The sequence below is a fragment of the Amblyomma mixtum genome, chromosome 10, assembly GCF_055824585.1.
Source record: "Amblyomma mixtum isolate Tamu chromosome 10, ASM5582458v1, whole genome shotgun sequence".
Classification (NCBI taxonomy): Eukaryota; Metazoa; Arthropoda; class Arachnida; order Ixodida; family Ixodidae; genus Amblyomma; species Amblyomma mixtum.
Window position 1 is genome coordinate 126,023,741 of NC_143021.1, and position 19,761 is coordinate 126,043,501.

Genomic DNA, 19,761 nt, shown 5'->3' on the forward strand with positions numbered 1-19,761 from the left:
CCTCTCTCCACTTTTATACAAAGGCTTAATTCTAGCAGTTTTCCAATCACACGGTAAAACACCTTCTTTCAAAGATCGAGTGAATAGGACGCGCAAATACTTGGAACACCACTCTGCATACTGTTTATGAAAGGTATTCGGAATATCATCTGGTCGAGGTGATTTCTTATTAGCTTTAACAATAGATTTAAAACACCCTCTTCTGAAATTATAACACTGATATAATTTGAGTTGAGGGTGATAAAAGGAATTGTGCTCACAGAGTGCACAGACAAAGAGCTAGAGTGCTCCTCTGCAAAGTCACCTCGGAGGATGCCTGTGCCTGCTGACGTCTGCATGCAACATGTCACCCTGCCATGGCACTGCACCCTGCGCACTGAAGTATCCACACAAAGCATCACTCACTGCACAAGCGGCTGCTCTTGGGCGGCTACCTTGAGCAAGCTGCACAGGGAAAAATGTTTCCTGTGGCACTGGTCCACCGGATTCTGCACTGCACAGCACATCTGTGCCCAAGAAATTGTGCAGGGCACATGCGGCAAAAACATACGTGCTGACGCGTTCAGGTTTGGCTTCTATGGTTGTATGAAGAAACCTGAACCGGTTTGCAAGGATCCCAAAGGCATTCTCTGCCAACCGGCGTGCTCTTGACAGCCTGCACAAGAAAGTCATCATAGCTTAGTTGTAAAGTAGTGCATACAGCTCACTGTTTCAAATATATCTCAATAGAAGTGAGAACAAGTTCTAAAATGCAGAGCCAAGGCACAAAGTAGTATGCAGAATAATTCGATACACAACAGGCTGATTGATTACCTGTAGTTGAAGATTCTCTTCTCCAACGGCAAGGCGTGCCTGGCGTATCGCTTCATTACATGCTCCAAAGCGGGAAAGCATCGTCTCCAACGATGACTGAAGGCATGTTCAGTACTTGAAGTCGCGTCTTTGCTGGCACTGCACCCCGCATCACTGTGTCCTGGCGCTCGATCCTTGGCTGTACACGAGCCAAGAGCTCGTAAAACTGGTCGCTGCTGAGCCGAAGCAGACGCTTGTATTCGTCTGGGTCAGTAGCCAGCAGCTCCTCATAGAGCTGGTTCTGAACGCCTAGCGATTTTCTCGTCAGCCATGGCTTGACCCAGCATGACCTCTTGGAATGTGCAAATGAAGCAGTCTTTTCGTCATCTTCCGTAACATCGAGAATGACAGCCAAGGCGGCCAAACGACGCTTCCGCTCGGTGTCCATGTTGGCAACTACTCTCGAGACCGCGCGCTCGGGCGCGCGTTGTCGGCGCGCCGGGCACTGGGAGTGAGAGTATCCGACTGGCTCGTCCGCGCTGTCGTCTGCTGCTTCCTCCCGTCGTGTGAATGCTCGCCGCGGACGGGGGGACCGCACGTCAGACATCACGTGACCGATTGGTCCGTGGAGCGGTCCGTCGTGTGAATCCACCTTTATGCCGACGACATCACAATATTGACTAACACTGGCTCACTCGGCGAGAAAGAAGATAGGCTACAAGAAGCGGCCACCTGCGTTGAAAACTATGTCAAAGCAAGAGGGCTAGCATGCTCGACCGAAAAATCTGAGCTCTTACGGGTTTGGAGAGGAAAACGGAACCGAACAGTCCCTACCAGTAAAGAACTTCGACTACAAGTTTACCTCGAAGGAGAACCAATACCAGAGAAGACACTCATACGGGTACTAGGGATGTGGATACAGTCAAATCAACGCTGTACTCACACCCTTGCGCTATTAAAGGCATCTACACTCCAAGTGGCCCGCATGATTACGCGCATCTCACACAGACGTCATGGCATGCGAGAAGAAGACACACTCAAGCTGGTCAGGAGCCTAGTGGTCAGCCGGGCGACATACAGTCTCCCGTACTACAATCATATCGAAAGCGAAATACAACAGGCGGACGCGATTTTACGCAAAGCGTATAAAACCGCGCTTCGACTACCCCGTAACACCTCAACTGAAAAGCTCTTAGCCTTGGGACTGCACAACACGTTCGAGGAATTACGGGAAGCACAGCATGTTGCCCAAATGCGCAGACTAATGCAGACCCCCACAGGCAGAGTTCTTTTAAAGAAACTGGGCTACACCGAGCAAATTCGAGAAATATTGAGAACTAAAACGATCCCCGATGAGTACCGCCGCACGCTCAGGGTGGCACCAATACCAAGAAATATGGACCCGAACCTCCACAAAGACCGAAGAGAGGCAAGGGCCGACCGCTCACAGAAAACACAGGCATCCCAGGATACAACAGTGTATGTCGACGCTACCACATATGCCATGACTAGGGGACAAGGCTCCAACAACGCAGTGGCAACTGTAGTCAACTCGGAATTACACGAGATTACCAGCGCCTCCCTGCAAGACTGCACGATAGCTGAAGCTGAAGAAGCGGCAGTCGCTCTAGCAGCAGGGGAGGGCTATCGGACTGGGCGGTCACTGACAATTCTTACTGATTCACAAGCAGCCTGCCGCAACTATCTTTGCGGCAGAGTCGGTAACAGAGCGCTCCGCATACTCCGCTCTGTAGACTGCAAGACTCAACAAACACATGCAAAACCACACAAGCCGATCAAACATAAGATCATCTGGGTACCGGGGCACACGGGGGTGGCAGGAAACCAAGAGGCAGACAGGATAGCTCGAGGATATACTAACTACCGAGCATCCAACGTCAACGACCTTGAGGAATCCCTGCCAGTACCTCAGGAATACTCAACAACTACAAAGGCAGCAGGATGCGGTACCCACCACCGCACAAATCTTTAAACAAAGAAGAGGCTGTCACATGGAGACAACTTCAAACGGGGTCATATCCAAATCTAAACACACTAAGTAAAATTCACCCCACACTTTACGCACACAATTGTCCGTGGTGCCATGAAAAACCTACACTGTATCACACCACATGGGAATGTCAAAATGTCGACATCGTCCCAGTTATACAAAACCCAAGTGTGGAGCAATGGGAGGGTCTGCTCTCCAGCGACTGCCGCGATGACCAGATCGGTTTGATACGGCGAGCTCAGCTGACGGCAGCATCCAGCGGAGCCCTGGAATAGGGGCAACCGACCGTTGCGGATGGACTCATCTGACCACATAAAAAAAAAAAAACACTTGTGCTAGAGCCAAATAAAGTTATCTATCTATCTAGCCGACTGTATGCTTTCATTTCAATAAACTTATCGGATTTGTAGTGCGCTCAAGTCAAAAAGGAAAGGAAATATGAGCTCCAGGTTGTGGCTAACACCGTACGCAGATGGAACGCAATCACGGAGCTGGTTTGGCTGAAGGGGGCTTTTAGGTCTCGAGCGAATGAGGCTATAAGGGACGCTATAGTGAATGGCTCCGGAAAATTCGACCATCTGGAGTTCTTTAACGTGCACTGGCATTGCACACTACTCGGGCCTATAGAATTTTGCCTCTATCGAAATTCGACCACCACAGCAGAAAACGAACGGCGTCTTTCTGTTCAGCAGGCGAGCGCCATAGTCACTCCGGCTTGTCTACCGAGCCGGAGTACCCGGGTTCGAACGCGACCTCGGCGGCCGCGTTTCGATGGAGGCGAAACGCAAAAGGCGTCTGTGTGCTCTTCGATGTCAGTGCACGTTAAAGATCGTCAGGTGGTCGAAATTATTCCGAAGCCTCCACTACGGCACCTCTTTCTCTTTCTTTGTTCACTGAAACCTTCCTCCCTTCCCTTACGGCGCGGTTCAGGTGTCCACTAAGGTATTTGTGACAGATACTGCGACATTTCCTATCCTAAAAACATTACTAAAAACAATTAAAAAGTGTATATGTATGGGAACCTTAAGTTGTACTTGCTGATTGTGAGTTGTTTCTGGACGAGAGTTTGTGGCAGCAGCGAAAGGATAGCCCTCAGCACGTGGGTTTCTACTAAGTGTATATATGTCATCTCCGATTCAATAAAATTCAGTCGTGAGTCCTCGCGCCTGCTATGCACTTCTGTCTGTGTTGTGCGTGTTTTCTGAAGCAATACTCCCATTTTCAAGACAAACAAGCATGAACTAGCCCAGCTTGCCGCTCCAATGCACCGGAGGTGGCAAAAATAATGCTGCAGGCCGTCTCAAGAAAAGCGCGGGAGGGAGCTTTTAGAAGCCTGGATTATTTCCAAGACCAGTAGCTGATACATTAGCTTGCTTTCAATTTTTCTATTAGATATCAATGCTAACACGCCAGAATCATTTTTATACTTTCTAGGGCTCTACCGCCCCTTTTTATTCATTTGAACTTCGCGCGCTCTCACCCAGTCATCTAAGTGCGCGCACAAGGCTGCGCAACTGCGCGTGACCGAATGGTTGCTCGCCAGATGTAGTACATAACGGGAGTACGGGAGAAGTAGAGGAGTACAGAACGGGAGTAGCATCGGCACGCCTGCCACGTAGTGCACGTGTGGTATTCACGTCTTAGGCAGTAGCACCATGCGTTCAGGCGAACATAATAAAAAATTAACGGTGCTTTAGCTTTGGTTAAGCCGAGTGAGAAGGGGTAGCTTCACGATCGTTTAGCCTGGAAAATACCAAAAAAAGGCTCAACAAAGATCCCAACAAGACTTCGCCACTCTAAAACATCGTGAAGCTAGCGCTTCTCACTCCGTTTAACCAAAGCTAAAACACCGCTGGCTTTTACGTAACGCACATCGTTCCAGGCTAGCAGTTCCAATGGTGCCATAGGAATGGTCAAGCTATTTGTGTGCGGCGCGAAGTGCAGTGCTAGCGAAAAAAAAGTAGTCCAGCAGAAGCCTCGGTAGTAGGTGAACGCGATGACACAAGGCGTTCTCGTCGCGCCGGAAGAGAGGTGACCATTGTGCCAGTCTATTCCAGTGACCATAGCACAAGTTATGCCACAGTGCTTATACTATACGCTGTTGCGCTACACGTGTTGCTCCTTCGCCACGGACAAATGTGCAGTCGGGCAACTGAATGCTTTTTCATAGAGCGCCTTGGTGATTTTTTTCTTTCTGACAGTGATCACGCACCTCACTTTAAATGGTGGTGGTGGTGGAACTTTATTTCCAGCGGATATAGAGGAGCGACCCGAAGTCGCCCCCCGCTTAAACGGCGGCCGCTATCCCTTGTGCAGCGGCGGCGTCTTCAGCCAGCTGGAGGAGCTTGATCTGTGTCCCCGGGTCGGGGCTAAGCAATGGAGCCTCCCAATGATCAGAGTCGGTAATGAAGCGACTCGCGGGTAAGGACTGCGGGCAGTTCCAGATCATATGATTTAGATCGGCTTTGGCATCACAATTTTTGCATTTGTCTGAGTACAGTCCATCCGAATAGAAGCTACACAATTGGGGATTTGGATATGTGTTAGTTTGCAGCTTACGCCAGGCTTTCGCCTGTTGCTTGGAAAGCGTTTTATCTGCTGGGGGAAATCTGAGTCTTGCAAGCCTGTAGTGCTGCAGGATTTCTCTGTAAGAAAACAACCTGTCCTTGCCGGAGTATAGGGCGGGTGGACTGCACGACCAAGCTCGGCGGGATAGTTCTCGAGCTAGGTTATGAGCCGCCTCATTACCAGCAAGGGAGGCATGAGCAGCCGTCCAGATTAGGCGAATGCGCCGCGTGGGCTGATAATTTAGCAGAATCCGTGCTGCTTGCGGAGAGATTCTTCCAAACGTGTAGTTACGTATTGCCAATTTTGAGTCGCTGACAATGGTTTCTGCCGAGGATCCCGCAATGGCTAGAGCAATCGCTGTTTCTTCTCCAACATGTGTGTGCTGAGTGCGTATAGTGCCCCCCGTTATGAGTGTACCATATTCCGTTGTGACCACAGCTACCATCTTGTCAGCCGAAGAATCTGCTGCATCAACATATGCAACAGAGGTATCATTAAGGAAGCGTTTACCTAATGTGTTGGCTCTCTCTGCACGACGTTCAGCGTGGAAATCGGGGTGAATGTTCCGAGGTAGCGGAGGAATGACCAGAAGCTGGCGTATATGTTTGGGAAGGTCAGTTGTTGGTCCACCTTGTCGTTCGTATGTTATGCCGAGTGTGGACAGAATGTGTCTGCCAGTTGGGGTGGCCGTTAGTCGTTCGTACTGCGAGACGGTTACCGCTTCAATAATCTCACTTAGGGTGTTATGAAGACCGAGACCTAATACTTTCTCAGTCGCTGTGTGCATGGGTAGCCCAACTGCCTGTTTGACGCATTTTCTGATTGTGGCTTCCACTTTCTCTTCTTCAGCTCACTTGAGATGTAGGTAAGGACATGCGTAAGCGATGCGGCTGATCACAAAGGCTTGTACTAAACGGAGAGTATTGCTTTCCCTCAAGCCCGAGTGGCGGTTACTAATGCGGCGAATGAGTCGCATAATTTGCTGCGAGGTTCCCTGAAGCTTCTGAATTACGTCACCATTGAAGCCGCGTTCTTGTACAATTAGGCCCAAGATTTTAATTTTGGGTACTCGAGGAATGGGGACTCCGCGAATACTGAGTTCGATGGCCGGTGGGGGTTGCGCAAGGGATCTAATTTTGCGGAATATGAGAAATTCAGATTTGGCTGGAGAGCACCGCAGCCCCCTGGGGTCTATATAGCTCCCCACGATATGGATGGCACGCTGGAGTCTCTCTTCGATTTCGGCATCACTGCCCTCGGCGGTCCACAAGGTGATATCGTCAGCATAGAGGCTGTGGTGGAGTTGCGGGATCTGCGCTAATTGGTGTGGAAGTTTCAACATTGCAACGTTGAAGAGAAAGGGTGACAGGGCCGATCCCTGCGGGGTGCCCTTGTTGCCGAGGGGGAAGTCACGCGAGTGGAGACCTCCTACTTGAAAATGCGCCTTTCTACCTGAGAGAAAGTCGCGAATATAGTTGAAGGTGCGGGCTCGCACCCCGAGTTCATGAAGGTTCTCGCATCATGTCTGACATTGTCAAAGGCCTTTTCCAGGTCGAGTCCAAGAATTATTCTAGTGTCCCGCGTGTTTGCCTCAATAATCTGATGTTTGAGCTGAAGCATTACATCCTGCGTAGAAAGTTTTGGTCGAAAGCCAATCATGGTTGGGGGTAAAGCTCGTTCTCTTCCATAAACCGGTTGAGGCGGGTATGAACTACGTGCTCCATGAGCTTACCCACACAAGACGTGAGCGAAATTGGCCTGAGGTTCTCAAACTTTAGATGGTGAAATGAAAACCCATTTGTGGTTATATCGGTTTGCAGGGAGCAAGAAGATGTAAGCGATTCCTGTTTTTTAGTAATATCACTCGGGCTTCGACTGTTCGCTCCATCAGTGCTCTATGATGGATCGAATCGCCAAAATCAGCCAGAGCGGTGGCATGCGAACGAAGTACATGGCTGCGCGCCCGTAGCCTCATAACATGTTGGTTATGCTGCGCTCAGCCAGCGATTTCCGTTATTGAATAATCGCAATGTTTGGCATGTTCAGGGTGAGCCACGCGGCGTTTACTATTTGCAGCATGCTCAGCGTATATAACGAATATCGCAGTCAAGTTTGCGCTTATTGTCTATTAGAGAAGCTTTTTCTATCTTAGCCTGTTCATATGAGAGGGCTCTGTGCACTATGAGAAGCGCCACCTAGCACATCATGCTGGTCTAAATCGGGCGGTACAACATTCGGCTGGCTTTTTCCGAGCGTTCGCTTCTGCTAACAGCGCCTCAGTGCCTTGTTACTTTCCTCTCAGTGCGGTTGCGCACCCTCGGTAACTCGGGCAGTTGCAACATATCGGCTCTGCGCCGGCACGCCAGCGATCAGACGCAGCGGTCGCTGGTGGTGGGCTCTGAAGTGGCGGCGACAGTCTCGTCATGTTCAACTCGTGTTCTGCACAGTCTTTAATCAAAATAATTAAGTCTTCTGGCGTTTTTTCGCCGTGCGCAGCGGCAGATATCACCTGCACTACAACGTCAATGAAAAAGGACTAATGGAAAAGGAAACGTATGGAAAAGAACTAATATAGCGGCCTTCAGTGGTGACTGCCCCTGCCTTTTTGACGACACACCATTGCTACTTCGCCGTTGTGTGTATGTACATCCAGTGCATGTGCACGCTTTCAGACGATTACGGCAGCGGATTAGGCAGACCTGCTTTTGTTCTCACCGGGAATATAAACGGGAATAACAAAGTTCATCTGTAAATGAACGGAAAGAAATGCTTCCGGTAATATTGGGGTAATATCGCGATAGGGAAAGCAATGCGATCGACACTGGAGGGAATTTAGGATGCGCGCAGCGTTAGGAACAACCTTGCAGGTGATTTCCAGCTTTTGCCTGTCCGTTATGCGCATCTATTCACTCTGTCGTAGGACGCTGATGAAGCAAACAGTCGATTCTTACGTGATGTTGCGGAAAACACGCAAGATTTTGCGGACAACGCGCATAGTAATACGCGCATGTTAAAAATGAAATGCAAAAATGTGCATACCGCAACGAAGCACACTCCACATTGAAACAGGAGCACACCTCTACTTCGCATGAGGCATTACTGGGCAGTATATGGGCCGTTCCGTAAAAATATATTTGCGAAAGTATTAAAATCTGCCCTTTAGTGCGCACTATTGTTTCGCTCCACCCCTCACTAAAAACTGGAAACGACATAGCCAGCCACGAATCCCGTGCATTCGTGGCAGAGATGAAGAAATTGGTTTTGAGGAAAGGAACTCGCGCATACCTCGTTCGACACGCGAACCGCAGTGGAAGGCTGTCGAATTTCGATGGAGGCGAAATTTTAGAACCATGTGTACTGTGCGATGTTAAAAAAACCTGAGACGGTCGAAATCTCTGCAGCCCTTCACTAGGGTGTCCCCCATAGCCTGAGTTGATTTAGGATGTTAAACCCCTGAAACGAAACGAAACGGAATTGAGTGAAAGAAGAAAGGATGAAAGAGGTTCGGTTTGGTTTATGTAGGTTTATCGTCCCAGAGCTACTCAGGCTATGAAGGACTCCGCAGTGAAGGGCGCCGGAAATTTAGACCACTTGGGGGTATTTAAGTGCATTGACATTGCATAGTACACGGGCCTCTCGAATTTCGCCTCCATCGAAATTCGACCAACGCGGCCAGGATCAAACCCGCGTTTTTCGGGTCAGCAGCCGAGTGCCATAACCACTGAGCGATCGCGGTGGCAGGATGAAATAGGTGCCGTAGTGAAAGGTTCTGGAAAAATTTTGACCACCTGGGGATCTTTAACGCCTACCGACATCACATAGCACTTGGGCGTCTTTTTGCGGTTCGCCTCTAAAACGCTTCCGCCGCAATCAGGTTGGAACCCAGGAACGTCTGGTCAGGAGCCGAGCGCTCTGATTCACCGCGGCGGGTGTGGCGCAAATGCCAGTGGCACTTGTTGGGCTGTCCGCCTTCTACTGTTGATGACCGGAACCAATCTCTGTGTGCAATGATGATGATCCAATCTCTGCTGGCCGGAAAGATTTGTGCGCCCAATCAGAGCGAAAGATATCAAAGCAGAGACGATCTTCTGACCTTCTGAACTTTGCAAAGGGAATTCCAGTTCGCGCGATTATTGACCGAGTAAATTGCACCATAATTGCTTTGTGAATTGCCGACAGTGATCGACTTTCTTTTGCAAAGTAAATTTAGTTGGTTTACCAAAAGTTTGCGAAAGTTCAATGATTATGACTCGGGAGGGCCTGCAGTTGCTACAGGCATTGCTAGTGACTGGAAGGGTTTAAGCACCGTGACAAATTTAAGGATAACAGTACTTTTTTAAAACGAATCTGCTTGAAGTAGTTTATCTTTGGGGCGGATCGTCATTGTACACTGTTGTCCACTTCCAGCTTGAACATGACTCCCTGCCACCTCTATTCTGCGCAGCGCCTGCTGTTCCGCAAAAGTACGTCACCGCATTTGGTTTGGTCTGAAGCAGCAAATTGAAGCAGCAGAAGACGAGCTCAGTCGCACAATGCCCATTGTTTGGAGCACCGCCACCGCAGGGCCGTGGCGCATCGCTTAAACGCTGCACCACTTCTCCAGGAGGGGAATGAGGACAACCAGGGATCGATGAATGCAAACTAGTGAACGACCTGCGTATACGGCAATTAACCCATTACGCTATCATGTCATACCCTGAAGGCGTAGCTTTGGTGTCGCGTCCATTTTTTTATATACCGGGATAATTTATGCGAACAGTCCCTAAGCAGCTGATAATTGGTACATGGACATTCTATTGTAATTGTTACGCTGATACAAATATATCAAGTATAATGCCAGATTTACAAAAATATTTTAAAGCTTTAAATGTTATCGGGAAGAAAAAATTCCTGAATGGTGGCATATACTTGCTTTCATCAACCGAAGAGGCTGCAGAATTTCCAGTGCGGGAATCCACCATAGAATTACGTAGTTCTTGGAGTGGCAGGCCGGTGCCTGGTTGCGATAGGCACTCGCGCAGGGCACGGCAGGCGAGGCGGTATACGTTCTCGGTGGTGTTCTTATGCACGAAGAGCAACATCCAAGGACAGTATCCTACTGCCGTGCGCAGAGCTACCATCACTCGCTGCTGAATGGTGTTGCCGGAGTAGTCGACGACCAGTAAGGGCTGCCCCGGCCACAGAGCTACATACACGGCACTGTGTGTCTGGGTCGGGTTCTCCGGCTCTTCGGTCAGCAAGCAGGCGGTGACCACAGTCCTCTGCACTGTCCAGCCAAGTGTTGCTTCGCGATGACCAATTCCCAAGGCAGCAGCAATGCACGTCAGCAGTGCGGGACACTCACCATAAGCAGGTGAAATCCCAAGGCAGTGCACCCGCCACACGTATATGCACTGGCGATGCGCCATCCAGCCGCGCAGCCATGCTATCCGCCGCAGACTGAATTCGTCGCTCTCAGCAGCTTGGACGCCTTCGCATACGGCACAGTGAACGTGGGACGGCGGCAGTTCCCGGAGCCGCGGCAGCCACCACAAGTTCTCTTCGTCTAGAAGACAGAGATGCGCTGCATTGAAACTACGCAGCCTAAATTGCAGATTTGACATGTGGAAAGCCGCCATTGAAGAGCCGCTTTTCGATGCTTATGCTCTGTCCCTTAGTCAGCATTCGTCGGTGTATGCAAGTACGCACTCTTCTCGACGAGGTAGGAAACGTAATCAGTTCACTGGCACCATTTTTTTTTCATTACATACGTATAGATGCGAGGCTTCGTGTGCTTCTATTGGAGGAGCGCTCCGAGCGCGCTCTTTAGTGATACTGCTGATAAATCTTATTCATTTGTGTTGCATGCTGGAATGGTTTGATCTGATGACTCACTTCAAACCCTTGGCCTGGCGCTATGTCCTGAAGACCTAACACTGAGATGTTTTATCATTCTGTATCTTGCGATTCTGCGCTAATTTTCTGGAAGACACGAAAATAATCAGCTCATACGAAACATTTCCACGCGCTACCGAAATAAAAGAAAAAACTGCGTTCAGCAACGTTATCAAGTATGATTAATACGCGCGACGCAATTTTTAGAAGCATATCTTAACTCAGGAGACCCTGGAGAAAAAGTTCCTAGCTGGTTGTACGCATATCCCTAAGTGCTTTCATGCTGCCACGCTAAGTAGCTGCTCTATTACGCGATTACGCTTGTCGGCCGTGCACAAAAAGAAAGTAATCGAGGGCTCTAGCTCTTGCTTCTCTGCCAAACGGATAGTAGCGCAAGAAGAGGCGCGTGCTCACGATGGCAGCTACAGGCTTGAGATGCTTTCTTTCAGCGCGGATGCCTTCCCTCGCCGTATCGGTTGATACACGTGTTCCTGTTTTCTAAGGCAATCAATGTGATCTGCGGCTTTCATGAAGGCTAGGAAAATATAGATACCTGTACACAGTGGAAACATGCCCATCATAGAAGACCATTGCGTTCAAAGCATGATGCCTTGTGGAGGGAAATTAGGGAGTTCCCATACGTGAATAGAAAAGCGAGGGCAACAATACTTATGCGCAAATTCTTTGGAGAAGATAGGCTACCACCCCGCAGAGGTCGCGCAGTGGATACGTCACTCGGCTGCTACCCGAAAGGCGCGGCTTGGAGGCGAAATGGAGGCGAAATTCTAGAGGCCCGTGTACTTTGCAATGTCAGTGCTGGTTAAAGAACGCCAGGTGGTCGAAATTTTCAGAGCCCTTAACTGCGGCATCTCTCATAGCCTAATTCGCTTTGGGACGTTAAATTCCCGTAAGCCAAACCAAAAGATGGGCTACCTACAATAACTTTAAAAGACGCAACGAAAAAATGCAAACTTCACAGAATACAGTTCCGTTAAGCTTCATTTCTACCGAATGTTAATAAGGCCGAAACTAGAATAGGCGTGTTCTTTTTGGGATCCTAATCAAATATCTCTAATTAACACTTTAGAGACAGCTCAGAACCACGCCGACCGCTTTATTGTTTCAAAATACTCACGACCAGCAAGCGTATCGGCACTAGAGGCAACTCTTTTGTCTTCCAGCTCTTTCTTTGCGCCGTAAATATTTTCGCTTATATCTTTCCCAACGGATCTATTATACTAACCTTATTCTAAAATATCAGTTACTGCTTCCTCCATCTTAGGTATGCTCGCGCACTGATCATAATTTTAAGGTAAGAATCCCGCTCTGCAGAACCGCCCTTTGCTTGAATTCTTATATTCCTCGAACTGTAAATGACTGAAACCACCGCCATGCCTTCATGGCTGCCATTACCGATGTCGAACATTTCAAGAAAATTACTTCTGATTTTGTATGCCTCCTCTGTAATGCCTCCAGGACCTGAGAGTATTGAAAATAAATTAATAAATAAACAATCAAACAAACAAAGAGCTTAAAGATCCCTGGTCAGGCCTCAACTTGAATACGCGTCAGTCGTGTGGCCACCTCATCTAGTGCATGACAAAGATCAACTTGAGTCGGTACAGCAGAAAAGCAATCAGAATACATTTTAACCGCTATGATCGCAACTTTTGCCCCTTCAAAACATTGCCATGTGTTATCAGCAATTCCCTCGAACATATACAGCAATGTGACCAGCTTGTCAACCTACACAAAACTGCGCACACGTCCGTTTCTTTAGCTGCCCCCCTTTCATTCTGTAGTCACTCTGCACGTGTGACGTGTTTGACCGATCTTATGAGCATTGCACCATTCAGGTCTTCGCTTGGTTGCTATAAATTTTCTTTTTTCCCGCACACAGCATAGATGCGGAATTAACTTCGTGGTTCCTTGCGACAGCTGAAACCTGAGCAGTTTTTGAAACAAATGCCGTCTTATGTATTGTGATTTTCATTTTTTTGTAACCACTTTTGCAATGTCACATATTGAGACAGCAGTATCTGCAAATAATAATACTATCACGAACTAGAAGGAGGGCGGCCACAGAGGCATAGGAGACCTCATAGCGGTCGATTTTAATCCCACAAACCTAGACAGCACGAGGGCTTCTGACACGACTGTGTTCGCATCGTCGTCCTCTCTGCTCAGGGCGGAGGCGGCGCGGCTCAAGCTTTTGGCAGTAGTCTACCCTAGCCTCGTGAAAGAAAAGCGTCATCCCGATGCGGAACGCAGTAATTACAAAAGACGATAGAAGCAAAAAAGGAAACGCATACAGGAAAATTAGAGAGTAAAGCTGACAAACAATTCATAAGGATGAGAAGCTGAGACAAACAAAGGTCAGAATAACATGCAGAAGGCGGGAAAGTTGTTTATATGTAGCCTTAGGAGTCCTGAAGTGATGCGAGAGTTGCGAGATCAAGTGGACCACAAGCAGAATATTTATTCTTAAGCAAAGTTCCGTAAGGAAGGACTTCCTAATTCATGCTGCCTACGCGGACAAAGACTTCGTACAGTGTGAATTAGTTAGTGGTGCAGGAATTTTTCTGACAACCCTTTTTGGCGGACAGGGGTCGACACTCACATGGCGTTAAACAGGATATAGAAACTTCTCTGTGGCAGAGGTTGTAATTTCGGGTCTGTCTTTTCCGGCCTTTTCATGAGTAATCTAGCCAACTGACGCATTTGTTCGGCTTGGGCGACGATCGCCAACGTGTCTGGTGCGACGCCGTCATCCGCGCTCGAGAGCTCCTCGTCCAGCATCATCCACACTTCTCTCCTGTAGACAATACGGAACGCGGTAAAGCAGGATATTTCCTGAATAGCAGTGTTAAGCACAAAGAGTGCAAAGACAAACACGGACAAGTACGGAAACACCACAAAGCGCTGACTTCACCAAAACTATTGCTGCGCGCAGCGTATACAAATACCCTATTGCGCGCATGCGCAGCAACCAAAGAAAAAAGAATATGTCAGGCATTATCTGGCACTGGAATCACATTGCACAAGGGCCCACCCTCCCGCGAACAGGCAAGCAAAACACAGAATATAAAACTATCACGCACGAACCCAAGAGGGCCAGAATTAAATACCCACATTCGTGACTCACTGCAGGTTACATTCTTAAACGTTGGCGGTCTTCTTTAGAAGAACCACGATACTTCACAAATACGCGAACAAATTGGCGAGGGAGATGGCGGAACCTTCTGAAATTGCTGACAGAGTGGACGATTGTGTCAGCACTCCACTGGTGTTTTTGAATGAAAAAGAGCGCCAATTTCGCAGCACAGTGCGAAAATACATGCGCTTTCGAAAGCATGCATGCAAAGCAACCCGTCCAGTGTAGGTAAAAAATCCAAATTTTCTCGAGCCATAGCGCCAAGTGTAATCGTGTTTTCGAAATTGTAATCTCTGTTAGGGCTATTACGAACAACCGCCTAAAAAACGAGCGGCTACAGTTGCGACTAGGTGCCCAATTTTGTTAGTTCAAAAGTTAATTATTAATAATTAGTTAATAAGCTTATTACTTTAGAATATTCCCGATTTTCAGGTGTCCGCAAACTCTGATAATACTACGCCGCAAAAGCGATATTTTACCCCAAAAAGGCTATTTTTGAATTTTGTTTCAAGTGTTCGCTGAAACACCCGCTATATACAAGCCTGGCGTTTGGTCCCACAACCCGGAGCGACGGTTGGCAGCCTGAAACGAGGCAGGCTCCTGACAAACAGACAAGCAAACAAACACTACGCCCACAGCAGGGCAAAGGCCCCTCCCATGTCTCTCCAATTAACCCTGTCCTTTACCAGTTGCTGCCGCCTTATCCCGCCAAACTTCTTTATTTCACTGGCCTTCGTAACTTTCTGACGTCCGCTGCTGCTCCCGCCTTCTCTTGCTATCCAGGTCGTTGCCTGATGACGACGGGTTGTCTCGCCGTCGCATCACATGAGATGATGATGATGTGATCAGGCTTAATGGCACATACGACGGGGCATGACATGAACTGACCAAACCCATTTCTTGTTCTCCACTTCGGCTAGAATACTATTCAGCCCGGTTTGTTTTCGAGCCTCTTCCGGTAGCTTTCTCCGCTCTTCCGCTAGCTGCCTCGGTTGTCCTGAATTAAATTTGAGTCTTATTCGGTAACCAGCATGTTCCTGCCTCGTGGGTTTGTACCGGTAAGAAAAAGCTCTTATATACTTATCTCTCGAGGCCCGTGGTGAACTGCTTTTCGTAATCTGAAGAAACCAGGAAACAAAAACACATCGGCTAAATACAGGGAATGCACACTATAGGTGTTACCGCACTATAGTTGGCATGATCCCAAAAAAAGTAATGACTATCATTTCTTTGTATACCATGGCAAGTTTTTCAACTATACCTCCTGTAACAGGTGTTATATGCGAGGAGTGCAGGCAAACTCGTTGCTTATCGCCCCAGCATTGCGCATGGCTCGGTCCTTCCCAGTTCTACACGTGGTACTGCAGCAGTAGGACATGCAGGAGGCGGTGGTGGTAACGCCGGTTCTGAAGCGCACATCTTTGAAAAGAAAGCGGCTTCTTGACGCTCTGGTGGATTGCTTAGTAAGGCCGGAAGTAACCGCGTGCTTCAGAATCGATGTAGTACGTAAAGTGATCGCAAGCACATCTCGAAAAACTTTTGTGATGTTTATATACGAATTACTGTCACCACCGCAGAAGTTGAAGACACACAAAACCTAGTCTTATTTTCCTTTTTATTTTCAGGGTGCTCTCCATGCTTGAATGAACGGGTGTTATACCAATAATAGAACCTGATAGCTTGTCTCCAGCGTACGTTTGCCAGGTGAGCGGTATTAGAAAAGGAATTATGTCTCATTGATCGAACCAGCTGGTAAAAAATTGCGCGAGCTTCACGGGAAAGGAAGAATTCGCAGTCATAATGTTTTGTTTATTTTTTCACTAGCAGTACTATAAAAAGCAAGACGATCGAGAGACAGAACGCCAGTTTTCCAGAAACATGTGCGGTTATTCATTCATGCGGACTCTCCATGCAGGAAGCGGAAACGCAATTGTTAATTAGCCGCCATTCACGTCTCTTATTTTAGTCCTAGTATTTTAGTCCCTTATTTTAGTACTATAAAAAGCAAGACGATCGAGAGACAGAACGCCAGTTTTCAAGAAACATGTGCGGTTATTCAGGCATGCGGACTCTCCATGCCTGAATGGACATTTTAGTGTGGCAGAGCCTGACAGGTAGGTTATTGCTTACGATGTGATTGGGCTGGCGCTTTATGACAACTGTAATCAGGACTGATACACAATAAGGTTGCGTCATGATAAGGATGCGAAAAATAAACGAAAAAACGTTATTTCCGAAAACATCGACAGCAGAATGTCACCAATATATGGTTCACATTACTTTATAAAGTCGCCTAAAATTTGGCCCTTATCACTGCAGTTCGCTATGAAGGATGCGATAAGACAGATTTAGCTGACCAGTTTTACAGGCCCCTCCGCTTACGCTGGCCCACTCAACATAAGGATAGCGGGCGTGCGGGGAGCATGTTTTATAAAAGGAAATTGTTACGCTGTAAGGCTAAGCGGAGTGGTTTTGACTTGTGACGCCATCTAGCAGTTAGAAATAGAATAGATTTGATGAATAGAATCAAAATTTCAGTGTCTAGTTCCTATCTCTCTGTTGCTGTTTCTCTGGAACTTTATTGGTGTAAAGTCACCAAGCTTACTTGAAGGGCACCTGTTCGGGCAGCTCAGAGAAAGAAAACACGACTTGCATTGGTAGTTGTTTGTTCTATCCAGACCAATGCCCCACTGTTCGTGCGAAGCGCTGCTTTGAACCGCCAATTCAGTGTTTTTCCTGCTTTCTACGCAGCGCACAGCGAGAATTCAGGCTCCGGCAGTCTATGTTCCATTTCTCGCTACTAAACTGGAGATAAATAGACGGTCTCTTCATTTGGACACGTTTGCAGTTGGTCGGGGTGAACACTTCTGCACAGGTTTGAACCAGCGTTTACTCATTAGCAAAATAAATTGAGACAGGAGCGAAGTCAGGGACTACCTCAATTTTGGCCTGCTTTTGCTGGAAGTAGTCCCTAAAGAGGCCTACGTGGTTTTTCGCAGCGCGCAACGTCAAACGCGCTTGGTTGCGACTGCGTCATTTTCAGACATCGGCTTCCACATGCGCTCACAGTCATCCCAGAGTATTCACCACGACTACTTCACAGTGCAAACAGCGATCTCTGTCAATTTTGCAGCGCTTTCAACAACTATAGTATCGAAAATGAGCCATTGAGACAGGGAAACTGGGAAGCGCTCTCAGATGCGACCGTGGAGCCAGAGGCAGACATCTTGAACTAACCGGAAAACCGGAGGCATTTACATACGATACGACGCTGCACTAACCCCGCGCGCCTGCAGAACGGAGACGCCGCTACGCTGACCAGCTAGCGTGTGAGCGTACTGCGCATGCGCACTTGAGCGTCTGCCCCGCTCAGCTCCGTAGCGGACCGCAAAACCGGTCAGCTATAAGTGTCTAATAGAGTCAACTGATAGGCATTAAAGACGTGGCTCGTAGCGTCCAGAAAGTTTTCAGTTGGGAACAGGCTGGAAAAATCGCTGAAGCGCCTTTCTGATAGCTCTTAACATGTTATAACGCGTTTCGTTCTTTTTTCTCGGCGACAGCAACTTTACAGTATGCAGTTTCTTCTTGCAACGTTAATCCACTTGCGCATCATGAAATAACGAAAATATTCTAATGTATGACAAGCATAGTCACCCTTCAAATCATCGCTTCCCCACGCGCTGCGGAAACCGGTCACCATATCGCTTTTTCAGGAAAGGCCACATGAGGTCAGTAGAATCGCTGGAACGATCGCACCGCGTTTCTCAGAGCACTAGCTGCCCCGTGAAGATGTGGACGGTGCGACTGAGTGGTGTTCCAGAGCAAGTCAACCACCGTGCCGTTTCCATCAACGGCAAGGTATACTCGTTCGGCTCTTTTCACGAGGACGGGCCTCACCCCTTAAGGAACCTCGTCGACGTGTCCATCTTCGACCCTGCAACGTCGCGGTGGAATATCGTTCAAACACATTCACCGCTCCATGGCCAGCCGAATAACATTTTCCGTCGCACCGTTGTCGCCTACGGCCACTGCGCGTACCTTTGGGGCTTCCGGAACGGCTGGCAGCTGGACAGCGTCCTTTATCGTTTCGACACCAACACCATGACATGGAGCTGCCCTCAAGTGAATGGTGAGGCGCCGACACCGCATTATGGCGCCTCAGCTTGCATGGTCGGTCAGCGCATGTATATCTTTGGTGACCCCCATGTTTCCCAAGCTGTCAGCGCGCTTGACCTGGATACCATGGAGTGGCATCGTGTCCCCACCAATGGAGAGGTCCCTGCTCCGCGATCCTTACACACGGCCTCTGCAATCGGGACCCGCATGTACGTGTGGGGAGGTGGCTTAGCTGCCACTTTTCTCGCTGGTCGCTTTGAAAGCATCAACACTTTATTCTACCTGGAAACGACCACCTTGACCTGGGTGCGTCCCCACGTACAGGGCGTTTTCCCCGTGGGTCGGCACGGGCATTCAGCGTTTGTCTACAGAGGCGAGCTGTACGTCTTTGGGGGTTTCAACCAACTTCGGGACACTTTCTGTGCAGACATGCACAAGTACGACCCTGAGACATCGTGCTGGACTGAGGTGAGGCCGTGGGGCTTAGGACCGTCTTCCAGGTGGTTTCCAGGCTGCTGCATTTCTCGCGAAAGAGTGTTTTTATTCGGCGGTTATGGTCCGATACAAGACCCGGAGGAAGGAGAGATTTTTGAGTGTACAGTGGCTCTGACTGATCTTCACGTGTTGCACATGAAAACTACTCTACAGAACTTGTGCCTCCTTGCGGTCATCGATGCACGACTGGATGTAAGCGAGAGCCCACTGATTAGAAATCAAATCAATGCTATCCTGTCACCATAATGGAAGCTACAGGCAGATGCTGCACCTGAAGCAAATGGAGTGCCTTCGACGAATCTGGATTTCTGGTGGATGATAAATGAGTTTTCTGCATGTATAAACACTTTTATTTTAAAACAACTTTTCGACTCACCCTTGGTTCCGTCACGCAGTAGTTTATAATGATATAGCCGTTAAGCACTACTTTGTGTAACAGCGCGAAATATTTGGCCGAATGAATAATAACTCCTGTATATCATCGATTTCATTCCATCCTGGCTGCTTCTTCTGGCAATTCAGGATAATGTTATTCCGCTTCAGTCTCGTGCTCGTATCTAGGTGCATATAGCACCTACGTGACATTTTTTTCAAGTCAGACGGCAGTGCGGCCTCCCCTATTGGACAGTAATCCTGCATTCCAGTTGGGCGCCAGGATGGATTCGTCTGCACCTGCAATGCATCAGAAAGCGACACAGTTTTCAACTGTTCCTGCATTTCTTTCCTCAGGTTGATCCAATAGAATGTACTC

The 19,761-nt window shown here is 48.4% G+C and overlaps 1 pseudogene; it reads right to left on the reverse strand.

Moving 5' to 3' along the window:
- Positions 1-300: 300 nt before the first annotated feature.
- Positions 301-19,036, reverse strand: LOC149326879 (uncharacterized; annotated as a pseudogene).
- Positions 19,037-19,761: the final 725 nt, after the last annotated feature.